This window comes from Anabas testudineus, chromosome 7 (genome assembly GCF_900324465.2).
Source record: "Anabas testudineus chromosome 7, fAnaTes1.2, whole genome shotgun sequence".
In the NCBI taxonomy this organism is placed as follows: domain Eukaryota; kingdom Metazoa; phylum Chordata; class Actinopteri; order Anabantiformes; family Anabantidae; genus Anabas; species Anabas testudineus.
This window is the reverse complement of record NC_046616.1, coordinates 2,391,960-2,405,920: the sequence shown is the minus strand read 5'-3', so window position 1 is coordinate 2,405,920 and position 13,961 is coordinate 2,391,960. Positions and strand designations below refer to the sequence as shown.

Here is a 13,961-nt window from a genome sequence, read left to right as displayed (position 1 = left end):
GTTGATTAAAAAAAAAATCATGCCAATCATCCGGTAGAGCCGTGCTGTTAGCACTGATTAAAAATAGATGTGTGTGTGTGTGTGTGTGTATATGTATACATATATATATAAAAGTACATTTTGAATGAGGTCTGGGGTGAAAACCTTCAGGCACTTCTAATAAATGGCTGATTTTGGCATTCTCTGATGTCCTGATAGAGGAACTTTCATTTCGCCTCGTTGCCTCCATGTAGAACTTAGCATCACATGAGAAAAATGTTTTCAACATGCAAACACGGTCACTGAAATACATCCACAAACAGACCGTGAAAATAATGAATATGTTCTCCTCGGGGATAAACTTCATTTGACACTGTCCTGGACTGGATATTCAGAGATATTTCCATCTCCCAGCTCTGAGTTTGACATCTGACACTTTACAGATGGAACACGGAAATAGCTTTTTATTTCCCAAATAACAGATTTCAGGAGTTTTCTTTCGAGGTCAACACAGTCAAACAACCACTTCTGAAACTGAAATATAACTCTGCACTGTTATGCTAATGCATGTGCTTTGTTTAGATGAAAAATGAGACTAATGCATCTTTGGAATGAAGAACAAAATGGAAATGAAAGCGCCACATGGTGATAGAAACATCTATAATTTCCAAACTAATTGAACATCTAGAGGGGGCACATGTCTGACAGGCTGTAATACACTGAAGACAAAGTACGGCTACTTCTGTTTTGGAAATATACGAGAGCACTGGAATTAAATTGAAAAAAGAAAAAGAAAGGGATTATTTACAAATAGAATAAAATCTGAATAAATTCTAGTTTTGGAATAAACATTAAACACTAGAGAGTAAAGTAGAAATACCACACCTTGGTCGGCACCAACGTTGGTCATGTTTTTTTTCCAGACTGATGTTTCTAATACATAGTGTAGAAGAGGAAATTCCGTTATATCGCTGTGACGTTGATCTTTGACCAAATCCAAATCAGTTTATCCTTGAGTGCAAGTGGACGTTTGTGCCAATATGAAAACATTCTCTCAAGGTGTTCTATGATATTGTATTCATAAAAATGGGATGGACAACCTGAAAACATAACGTCTCCATGAAGGTAGAAATACAGCAGCAGCCAGAATTATTATATGTATTGAAACAAATCCTAGTTGGGTCCCTTTTTGCAAATTGGTCCTACAGGTATGTCTGGGTACACACAGACCAGATCCCCTCCTCCACTCACTGGGGAGTGTCTGGTGATTGGGATTGCTCACATGAGGTCGAGTCAGGCTTGGCTCAGTGAAAATGGTGCAATGTCTGTTGCAGGGGAAGCAGATACAGGGGAGTTGGTATGCTGATCCTGGCTGCATAAAGTGGCAAAACCCAGGAGCAGATATCGTTAGAGAGATGATGCATGTGTGGGCTGAGCCACAGTACGCAACCTGAATCCAGACCGGACTCAGGTTCTCAAAAAGAAAGCAGAAAATTCTGTTTCTGAGAATTCAAAGCGTTTATGTCTGTTTAGCCTGGCACTGAAGTTCATGTACGTGAGTGTGTGTGTGCATGCGTAGGCCTGCGTGTGTGCAGTGAGTTTTAAATATATCCTCCCTATTAGTAAGACAACACCCGTAGACGTGTAAATGAGTGAGTATGTATCTGGGGATAACTCTGCAGCACTGATGCCTTACACCTTCGTTTTTACCCCAGTTCTGTCAAGTAAAGTGAGGTGTGAGAGAACCAGTCAGCCTCTTTTGTGACCTCACACACTCACAGACAGTACAGAAAACTGCACAACTGAATCCTGTGTTGTGTTGTGTTGTGTTGTGTTGTGTTGTGTTGTGTTGTGTTGTGTTGTGTTGTGTTGTGTTGTGCATCATTTGCTTGAAACAGTCATTATGAGAACATGTTGTCTGTTCCGTCAAAAGGTTTTAAGGGTTGGCACCTCGTTTAAGGATTGAGAATTAGCTGTAGGCTCCGGTTAAGGTGGAGCTGTGATGGTTAGTAAGAGAATTCTTTACTGTCTCTCAGCGAGTGTGTGTCCTCACAGCTGCAGAAAGACCAGCGTGTGTGCAGCCGATGGTTGACCTCTTTGATGCTCCGTTGATCAAGTGCTCACTTGATTACTCTGAAATAAACTCTGCCGCTCAGCTCGTCCCGAGTCAGTGTGCGTTTCAATTACATATCTATAAGTGCACGTGTTACAGGGGCAGCACATCTGTGGTATTATTCAGCAGTTTTATAATAAGCGCCTCATATTCTTTTTTAATAATCATTCCCAAGCATCTTCACGGGTCAGATCAAAGTGTGCATGGTGCTACGCCAGTCTGAAGCTCATTACATGAAAGAAGAGACGCTCTCATGTGTGAACAGAATTATTCTTTGTCCGAGCCAGACGAACTCAGTCTGCTTTCACCCTCATCGCTGCCTTCTACCAACTGTAAAGTCTGTTTTAAAGCAAGGATTTGAAAACATGGATTTAAAGAAATAGTTCATCACTTTAGAAAATGTATGAGATGATGTACAAAGAACTTATCAGCCTCACACATCCTACATTTATCTCTCTGTAGGCTTCCAAAGCTTCCCACTCACAGTGCAGACATATGCACTAACATTCAATTCAATTTTATTCAATAATACTGTACTGAACATCATAGCTGAAAACAGTTCGAGCACCATTTTATTAAAAGCTACAACAATCAGTTGTTTTAGAAAAGTATTATTTTGTTTAAATGAAATACTTATTGTATTTTTCAAGTATATGTTTAGAAGAAATCAACGAGCTGCTGTGGGAGAGATGTATTGAGATGGATGTTGATTTAAATGAGGCCAGTGGGGCTTTAAAATGCAGAAGAGTCAGACATGGTTGATATGCAGACTACCTCGTTATTGGTTTTAATATTGGTGGAACCTGGAGAAGTTCCAGGTGATGCTCAAATTAAACATAAATCTTGGAAAAGCAGGCGTGTGGGCGGTCACCGAGTTCACTTCTCCTCCTTTCATACCATTCTTTTGTTGTTCTCACTGTGGAATATATTTGTGTGTGTGTGTCTGTGTGTGTGTGTGTGTGTGTGTGTGTGTGTGTGTGTAGCATACCGACTGTGGAGATTGATCACAGCCATTTGAATGATGTCATGATGCTCATTAGCTGCTTAATTTGCTTTCTCAGCTCAGTCAATGGGAACAGATTAGCAGCTGATTCCACAACGGGATTCTGCTGTGTCCTGCTAATTATTAACTATGGTAGACAGCATTACTGCATTTATGAATGTCTCCCTCTCCCCGTGTGTGTGTGTGTGTGTGTGTGTGTGTGTGCAAGCAAGCAAGGAAATTATGGTTTGTGCAGTGCATCCTAAATATTGCAGCAAATTCAATTAGCAGAATGGAGGTGGATAAAATGAGCCTTTGTAATAGCACAGAGCTTATTTCAGCAAACACAGCTCTGTAATTGTAGCCTGTCACTACTGTAGTGATGTCTCTAAATTGTTCAGGTCCCTCGTGGTCATCAAAATCTATTTAGAGCAGCAGTGCTGTATGAACAAAGCCCAGTCAAAGGCCACCAGCAACCATCCTCTTGGAAAAGCTCAGATACAAACAAATGCAAATTAATTCAAGCAAGGACAAAACGACGCTGCTCTGCTCTAACCTACACAGATTCATGATAATCCATGCATGTGCCCGTCTTGTTATATTCAGGTGTGTTATGCTATAGTAGTAGCTGATTGGTAGTACAGTAACTTCAAGGGACATCGCTTGAGGATATTCACAGCTCATAAACTTCCTCTGGAGACACAAACACAACGACACACAACGCTTTCACATGGCAATAGTACCACGCAACATGTCTGAACAGACTTGGTTGTTGTAATGTAGGTACTCATGGGGTCCTGTTGGTAGTCCCTCGGAAAGTTTCCTGCTCACACGATCTCAACAAACGGGGAAAATATGCAGCTGTGCTGTGTCACAAAAAAAGCAGGATCAGGTGTGATTTGTAAAATCCCCCGTCAATGAACAGTCTCCAGGAGTTGCTGGATATATAGAGAAAAATATTCAGGTTGCCTTTGGTTCAAGGACTCTCACTTCACCATCCAATCTGCCCTCAAAGCCCAGAAACCTTTCTATCAAAACCTGCTTTGTAAGAGAATCAAGGCATGAATTTCTTTGACATGATCTGAGGGAAGTGACTGGATGAGCTCAACCAACGGAGGTGAAACAGTATCTGTGTCTTGTGTCATGAATTCTGCCTGTGTCACTTCAGTCAAGCAGATTAAAGCAATGCCTAACGGGCGCGGGACGACATCAGCATGAGAACACACACACACACACACACACACACACACACACACACACACACACACACACACACACAGTCTCAGTCTCAGTTCACCAATCTGTCTCTTTCTCTTCCATTGCTGAAAACGCAGTAGGACACAGCTCTAGAAGATGAACAACCTATTACACATGCAGAAAGAGCAGCGAAGCACACAGACCTCCTGACCCCAATATCCTGTCTCCATTACAGTCCAAGAATAGTACATGGCTGCCCCCTCAGCTGATCTTTTGCTTTTCTCTTCAACGACTGCTCACGGCCATCTGAATTGCCTGAGAGTGAAGGTGATGGGTTATTAAAGCATAAAAATAGATTCTACAAGCAAACTGAAAATAAAAAACTGCAGAATGCATCACTCAAACAATCACTATTATAGACTATTATAGTTTTCTTTTCAATTGCTAACAAGCATTGGTCCAAACTGAGAATCACTTTACAGTGCTTCTCCACAAAATACATTCAGTGACCACAGTTACCAAAATGTATGAACTCCTTTTTCAGTCAAACACCGTCCGCTGTGAATTTTTCAAATGCTGAAATACTTTGTTCAAAACAGAATTCAATTTAATTCAATTTAATTCAATTTAATTCAATTTAATTCAATTTTATTAAATTGTATTCAATTTTATTCATATAGTGTCAAATCAGAAGTGAAGTGAAGAAGTTTCAGTGTTTGCTTGTTAGCAATTGAAAAAACTGTAAGACTGAACTGGGGTTATGCACAAGTACACATGCACCCAGTAGAGACACAATCACGGGACTCTACGTGCAGCATGTGCTACAATTCTGTTGCAGACGCACCCTAAGACCGGGTTTCAGACGGAGAATGTCATTTTTCTCTGTCTGTCAAAGGCAAAACAAGGTCTAAATAAACAACACGTTAAGATTTACATTACTTAACAAATAAAATAAGACCCTGGAGGCTACAGTGTTGTTTACAACCCAGGCAATCTTAATGTTAATGGACGATACCAGTCAACATGACTGTGCTTGGTAAATTCCATGCGACTGTAGATTTAGAGATATGTTGTGTAAAAAGTTAAAATTTGCTCCTCAGCTCTACAGTGAAGCTTATAAAGTGTCCAGAATGAACAAACTGGCCTTGAGGAGTTTGTGTGTAATTCGTTTCACTCCACTAAGACCATCAGATTTCACTGTTATTGTGTAGAAATGGAAATTTTGTCCTGGCGGTGACCCCGTTTTGATGATAACAGTTAGAACCCTTGAAAGAAGGATGACGAAACACCGAAGCCAAATCCTGCTTCACAACTAAAACGGAGATACTTCAAAGATTGCTTTAGTGCCACTGGCAGAACTGAAGTTTTTAAAATGTAGCTGTGAATCACACTGAATGTCAAAACCTCGATAGTGAACTGGGAGGAAATTTGGGGATTTGATGGTTACCATCGTATGTGTGGGCTGAATGACAGACGATGTTTGATCACAGTCTGGCAGAGTGTGTTTGACAGGAGTAATTTGTCGTCATCAAAGACAACTGGATCATTGCAGCTGTCTGTGAATCATGAGGGTTAATTCTCCCCAGTCTTACTCACAGCTACTCATCACAAAGAGCCGGAGAGACGGTGGCAGAGCTGTTTCTAACTGCTCCAGTACTTCAGAGTAAGAGTTCTTAAACTTTGTCTTAAAGATGCTCAGAGTTTGTTTTTCAGGACTCAAACAACTGTTTGTGCACTGAACTCAAAGAGGTCCTTGTTTCTTTATCCATCCATTCCCTGATATGAGATATAAATATAAAAATATATAAATACAAAACTCCAGTGAATCATCTGCTAACTTCTCCAGTACCATGAGACCAGTTAGGTTAACAGCCCTCTTCCATATGTGTGTATTCAGTTACTGGAGCAGGAGTAGGAATCTGAACTGGAGAGGAGGCGGGACACACACTGTGTTGTGGTAGCGTGGTCGAGCGGTCTATGGCGCTGGATTAAGGCTCCAGTCTCTTCTGAGGTGTGGGTTCAAATCCCACCGCTGCCAGTTGTTCTTCTGGGGCGGTGATAGAGCAGTCATCACCCCAGGGTGAACGGTTCGATTCCTGGTTCCTCCTGGCTACTTGATGAGGTGTCCTTAGACAAGACACCACAACCCTGTAGTAGTGCTGACACAGGTGAAAACAGCCTCCTGGTGTCAAACTCAACTCATTTTACACGGTGAAGCTTAAACATCCAAGTGAAGTAAAGATAAGCAAAACACTTCCGAGAGGAACGGGGGCTGTGTTTCATTCCTGGGTGATGTTTTTTGAGGGAAACGTACCCACAACATGAGATGGAGATAAATCACACTGTTCTCGCCGTATAGTACCTGCTCCACTTGACTGTTGGTCCAAACAGTCGACAGTCGTGTTGTGAAATACTGAAGCAGAATTTCTCCGAACCATCCAGATTGTTTTCATCTGTCTTTCATGTTGCTGCCTTCAGCTGTTCTTTGCCACATACTGAAAATCTAAAACAACCTTCCTTCACTATCTTCTGTTACTGCACTGAACACACGAGACATCTACCTGTTGTCATTACGTTGGCAAACACAAAGGGTAACGAAGAGGTACCCTCTAATTGCTGGAGGGTACCTTTAGTGTTGACATGAGTCACAAAGGGGTTTAACAAAACAAGGCCATATTATGCTGTGGGCAGTCAGGAGGGTTTGGATAAATAGAGCGATATTATAAATTCATAATGAACATCTGCTCACGAACAAAAAGAAGGTCCAGTATAAAGATGAAAAGTGTCTGTATCTTAGTGCTGGTGGGAAATGAATGAGGATCACACAACATGTCAACGAGCTCCTCATTTCAGTTCAGTTCTTATCTAAGAGCGAGATCTTCTCCATTTCTTCTCTGTCTGTGATGTTATCACTCGATTACAGTGGAATCTTGTTTTATTCTTTAACTGGCTGCTGAACACTTTATGTAGATGTGTTCTGTTAAATATTTGAACAACTTGATTTCAGAGCACTGAGGGTAATGCTGTGTTCATCACTGTACAAATCTGGATGCAGTTATTGTGATATTTGCAAACACTACGACTCCCAGATGTGTTACATTATTAATTCATTCATTTCCAAGCTCAGATGGAAACTTCACAGATGTTGAACAGTGCACAGGAGGATGCAGCTCATTTCCCTTCTACTACTTATGAGGCCAAAAAGATTCAAAGAACGCCGAGAAACTTAAAGGCAGGATGCAGCAGCTTCTATGTGACGTTTCAAAATAGTTCCGAAATAATGAGGAAAGATGAGGAAAGATGCACTCTCCACGGCAGTAAACATCAAAAGAGGATAAGACATTTATTTCAGATATTCCAGAGTTCCTCTTCATCCCATAATTGCTTCCTTTTCCTTTTGTTCTGCCAGTGAACTACATGTTTTGTGCCGTGGAGTAAACAGATGACTAATTTACATAATGTACCAGTAGACTGGATGTGAGATAAAAGACAATGCAGCGAAGTGCAGTGGGAAAGCACATCCTGATGATGATGAAGACACATGCTTGGTTGTTGCAGTAGGAGTTTGATTAATGTTTCCTTAATATACTGAAACATGACATACATCAAGAGCAGCAACGTGTCGTTTACTTGTTAAGTCTGTTAGCCGACAGTCTGGTGGGAGAGATGCTCAAAGATCCAAATCCAAGTCAAAGCTCATTTCCAGTTAACTAAATGCTATAAAGCAGTTAATAACTGGATTATAAAGTGTTGTTATTTTTTGTTCTGTGCACACACACACGTTTTCTACCAGCTAATTTATTTCTTTATTTTAATGGACAAAAATGAAAAGTGAAAGAAAGATTGTTAACACTGAAGTTTAGAGTTTAAGTCCAACCCTGTCTCACAATAATAATGTTTAATTAAACTGTATTTTTTGTGACTGAAGCTGTATTTATTCAGGGTTAAGTTGCAAAGAGGTGGTTTAAGGTGTATAACGTGCAGGACTGAAGGAGTCCTGTGAATCACTTAGTGTGAAGTGACAATATCCAAACTGCATGTGCTGCCAGTTAGATTATATGTTTTCAGATTGTAACGTGGGGACACTTTAACAAGTCGTACTGTTGTTTGTACGATGTTCAGCCTGATGGTGGCACTAAACTGGTAAATGCTGTGTATTAATGGTTTGAACGAAGCAGTTCTCTACCATCTCCCATTAGTAATTTAAAAGTTGATGCAATACCTTTATTAAAATGACATGTTTTGTGGATAGTCAGTGTCCCCAGATGTTCGTATATTGTAATCGTATCTACTAAATCTGTCCCTGAGCACATGATACAGTGTGTGTGAAGTTTCCAGCTGTATGCCAGGTGCAGATGATCTCTCCAGGCTTCTCTTACAATTTAAATGGACTCACTGGTTCAAGAATTGATTTCCAGAATTGCGTCTCATCAAGCAGTTAACATATTGACCTGTTTGACTCTAATGTCAACACTATTCAATGTCATTCTCAATGGCTGCGTGCAAACTGGGGCCTGAGTCCGAGGTGTCAAACGTGCCCCAGTTTCAGCTCTGAGCTCAGTTCATACGTCACACGGTGGAACAGACAGCGTCACCTGACATCCACAAACTGCTGGAGCCATCAGTTGATCTTGTATATTTGCTGTTCGGTGTTGACATTTCAAATCTCCTGCGGCGGGCGGAGGACGTGTGTCTACCGCTGCTTCTTATTTGTCCTGGGCTTTGAGGTGATTGAACAAATCTCACAAGGCTCACAGGTAATTTGCTTTGCTCCTGAGTCATGCCATTCACAACAGGAGTACTACACAGAAAGGAGCTGAATGAATGAAGTGTAATTCTAATTTCCATTGCCAAGTGTTTCCTGGAAACCTGCTGCTTGTCTCACGGGGGCCACAAACAAACTGCTGAAATGAACCGATAAATCACATTTGTCAAACTTTACCACACTGCAAATTCTCCCTGCACTAAAACCTTGAGTAAGTAGACCCAGTGTCCTTATTACAGTATTACAATATGATATAATGTGTGTCTGTGTGATCTGTCTGTTAGAGTGGCTACTCAGGGGTCCTGTTTATTGGCACTCTGCTGCTCTGTGCACAAGCTGAGAGCACCATCAAAAGCTCAGATGCAGGTCACGTTACTCAGCAGAAAAGAGCTGCAGCACACAGATGCAGATTGGTATACCTTCACAACGAGTCCGTTTCATTCATTAAAATTTAAAAATGTAATTACATATTGTGTAAAATAAAAAACATAGTTCCAGTTATGTGAATTTTAAAAACCCATTTGCCTCAGTATCAAGCATCTGTTTCATATTTAATTGATACACAATATATTCAGTTTATAGCATTACTGATATTAAGTTTAGTCATTATTAAAACATTATAAACTTAAAAAAGTGTTTTAAAATAAAGGACAAAGTTGCTGTTTGTGAGTTTAAAGAGTTCTTTGTGTGACGCATGTTAGTGGGTAAATGGAATTTTAAATACAGCTTCACCACAAAGAGCGAGATACGTGATGAGTTCACCAGAAATACATATTTACCAAGATATGCTATAAATAAAATATCAATTCTGGAGTACGACCATTAACATATAACGTTAAATACTATAATTATTTTAAGAGGACAGGACAGGGACACTACAGGCAGGTGCTACACAACTCAACAAACAAACTCCACATGTGCTCCACGTAATGAGACAGACTCTTCCACACACACAGGCAATTATCTTCTGCACCACTTGTGACTATACTCAACCAAGTGTACAGAGAATTCATCACTGCAATGGAACAGCTGCTTCCAAACTGATTATCTGTACCAGACACCAACCCATCCTGTCAGGTCCAAACAAAGGGGCTCCTTGTTAGTGGGACCTGTCTGAATAGAGGTGGTAGCTCTACCTGCATACCTGATGCCTCCTCTGTGCGGTCTGTGTGGAGCACTACTCATCCTTTTAGCTTCCTGAGAACTGTTTCTAATTGTTAACTGGTGCCTGTTTTACTAAATATCACTGAGTCACAGTGAAGGTGCTGACGTCCTGTCTCTAGAGATTCCACCTCTCTTACATAAACTTGGAAACTTGAAACTTTCCCCGACTGATTCTCTGTGCATGTGAACCTCAGGCTCTGGTTTGTCTCCTGAAGACTCTGCTGTTACTTTTCCTGCAAAACATCTATATTTTCTGTTGGGTTTCAGTAAATACACAGAATTTCCCAAAGCCCGGTTTTAAAGAGGTAATGATGTAGGAATGAAACACTGCAGATAAAACAGTCACGTCACCTCACTGAAAATCCAAGAACACTGACCTTTTCTATCTCCACCTGCTCCATCCTGCCGGTTCCTCTGTTGGCATTTGCCAACGAGGGATGATGCATTAAACTTTATTAAAGCACAGTGCTGCCACTAAAATTATATTTCATGTTAATTCATTGCTTTAGCAGTGAAGTAAACTTCGCACTGCAGCAGGACTGAGCCGAGTACTGGGTAATTAGAGCCAATCAGCATCAGGAGCCCTGTCAACACAGAGAGAGACAGACAGGAGTAGTGTAGTACACTATAGGTGGTGTAGTAGTGCACACTGGTGAATTTCAGGGACCTGCTAAACTAATTGTGACTAAAGGGACTGTAAATTAATTGGAAAGTCAAGTATGGATGTTTGATGCAGTTAAGATTAGTTAAACACAGAATAGGTGAATAGGTTGAACCACAGTACTCAGAATATTGGTGTTGACCAACAGAAGAAAAGTGCTTAATACACACACACACACACAGACACACACACACAAACACACAGTGTGAATGATACGTGAGCTGTTATACGACCTGTGAAAGGAATTCAGTGAATGATTCAAACATGTCTCTTACAAGGATTCACATCTTTCTATTTTCTAAAGACACGCTTCAGGTTCATTCATATGCTCGACTTCGGTGTCCTTGCTATCAGAACGTGTTCTAGGACATTTAAGCTTTGAGCTCTGCCTCTGAGACATTGAACCTCTCATTCTGTTTCACAGATTCAGACTCACCTTGGAACATGTTTTATGCTGTGTTCCTGTTATTGTGTCCACCCCTCCTGCGATTGTGTAACTTTGAAACTTTTACAAACATCTCAGCCTTAGTGCAAAGTTATATTTATACAGTAATTAGATCAATTGTTAATATGAAATATTGATGGGTGCAGCTTTAAATTAGATATAGTTCACCAGTGAACACGGAGTTGATTGATGTATATGCTGCTCAAAAGAAACAAGTAGAATATTGTAGATTTAATAAGTAATGATCTGTCCTTGGTGGAGTACTTTTAAATAATTATATTCTCTCATGATTTTGAGTTATATTGAGCTTAAATCCATACGTCAGGATGTGACTTTCTATTGGGAAATAAAACAGAGTGTCCCGTGTCTGCTAATCATTAACAGCAGCACAAAGCCTGTGGTTGAATCAGAAGGCAACAGAAACAAGATTGATTAGTGTCGACACGGAGAAAACTGATTTTAGCCACTGCTGTGGTTTCTCTGCCAACTGTGACATTGACAAATACGTCATTCCTCCTTTGCAGGATATTGATTCAGCCCCTGAATTTCAATTCTCCTGTGAAAATGAAGGATTTACCTGAAAGGTGGTGTCATTCCATAAATCAGACGAACAAACAGCTGATCCATCAAATCTCAGCTGGAGCGGAACATGTCAGCACTATTGAATAATCGAAAAAAGTTAGAACTGAAATGCCCTTTGAAAGCTTAGCTATTCATCACAAAGAACGTCCCACACATGACTAATTAAAACAGTAAACCACAATAAAACCTAAAAGACCATCACAGTGTTTTGGATGTTTATTCTTATTCAGGGTTCTTTCTTCCTCTTTATGCCACAGCTGCTCTGGTCTGGAGACTAAAACGTCCAGTTTCTGTTGACAGAATTAAATCCCCATGCATCCTGACTGTATTAACTACATGGCCACTAACATGTTTGATTCGTTAATCAGTGGTGTTACTAACAGAGCACCTCGATATGTTGACGTGTAGATTATAGAGGAGAAGATGAATGATTGACATGTCTGAAGTGAAACCCCCTGTGAACAGCAGCTGTCACTCAGAACCTCCTCTGCTCTCAGTGAGAACTGATCCGTTCTCTTTATCCACTCACTGATACATGATGATCGTTTGTTACAGTCAATAACTGGGTTGATATCTCTAAAGCTCCTGTCGTGGCCGTTCAGAACAGAAAGTGATCCATCGTTAAACTGACTTATTACAGCATCATCTTGTTCATCACCTTCCTCTAGTCTCAGTTTAACTTGTGTGAGTGTGGTAGCCTCTTTATCAGTGTCCAAACATTACATCAGCCTGTTACTGCTGCTTTCAGCCCTGCTTGAATGAGAATGTTACTGCTTGTACAGTAATTATCCGAAGCCCCAAACATGGTTCACAGAAGTGAGTGAAATGACAATACTTGGCCCACACTAAAATTAATGAACACACTGAAATCAACGTGCATTATTGTATATTGTAGATTATTTACTAATGTACTGCAGAAAGTTTGACTGTTTATGAAGCATTTAATCTTTTATAGGTGGAGTTGTTATAGACATGACCATGAATCTACAGTACACAGCAGAAACACTGGTTGTATCACATGGTCAAAATAAGAGTTGTTTTGCATGTTATACATGCACCATTATTATACCCACACTGAAAACCATGTGCATCCTGTTCTTGCCACCCCAGCTTTGTTCATAGCAATAAAAAAAATTTAAATAAGAAGCTGCTTGAAAACAACGTGCAGCTTCAGCTCACGAGTTCGCCATAATGAACAAGTTACCTAATTCTCAGAGACCACTGACAACTCTCCCAGCCTCTGCTGTTCATGCTGCGCTGCCTAGCAGCAACCTTTTACTGAAAACATCAAATGATCCCTTTTTACTTGCTTATGTCTAATTCATCACAATTCTGAAATACTGAATGCCAGAGCATCCTTGAATTCAGGTTTTCATTCAGTCTCTTCACACTCTGCTCACTGCAATGTAACACAAGCAAAATAAACCAACCAACAGAAATCCTACATGTTCCTTGTGATAAATGGTCGAATCCATCCAAATTAAGATAAAACTGCCTGAGGAAGTCAGCTGAAAACATACATATGGTTGAATTTGCTATAATCTTGCTTTGGCTCATTAAATACAGACCATTAACTTCCAGCTGGATAAAAGCACATAACTCACGAATAATAAAAGATAAACCAAGATGAAAAAGAACTGAAGGACCACATTTAGGACCAGTATTGATGTTATCAAGTTCGTTTCCAAAGCTTGATTGATTCATTCATTCACATTTTCTCATTTGGCAGACGCTTTTATCCAAAGCAACGTACAAGGTAAGCGTAAGGAGATCTTTTCTAGGCTGTGGCCTCTTGGAGGCTTAATACTCACTTGTTGTACATTATGCATGAGATCGACGTCTGGATGACTGCGGAGCTCGATTAACAACCTGTTCTACTGCTACACTGTGGGAGTCTGAATGAAAAATACACACTATTGATGTTTAGCTTAAAAATGCACACACACACACACACACACACACACTGATAATTCTTCTGTATCCTGGATAATGCATCTGAAGATCCCAGCGCAGCCATTTGTGCTGCAGTTTTTCCAGTAAGTCGCAATGAGAATGTTCCCTGTCACAAAATGT

The 13,961-nt window shown here is 40.4% G+C and overlaps 1 protein-coding gene and 1 non-coding gene across 3 annotated transcripts in view; one reads left to right on the top strand and one right to left on the bottom strand.

Annotated features, from left to right (window-relative positions):
- The window catches only part of plch2a (phospholipase C, eta 2a), a 123,021-nt gene that overhangs the window by 65,330 nt on the left and 43,730 nt on the right, over positions 1 to 13,961 (bottom strand). The gene's annotated exons all lie outside the window — the stretch shown is intronic.
- On the top strand, positions 6,228 to 6,309 carry trnal-aag. The gene has a single exon. It is a non-coding gene; the product is annotated as a tRNA-Leu (tRNA).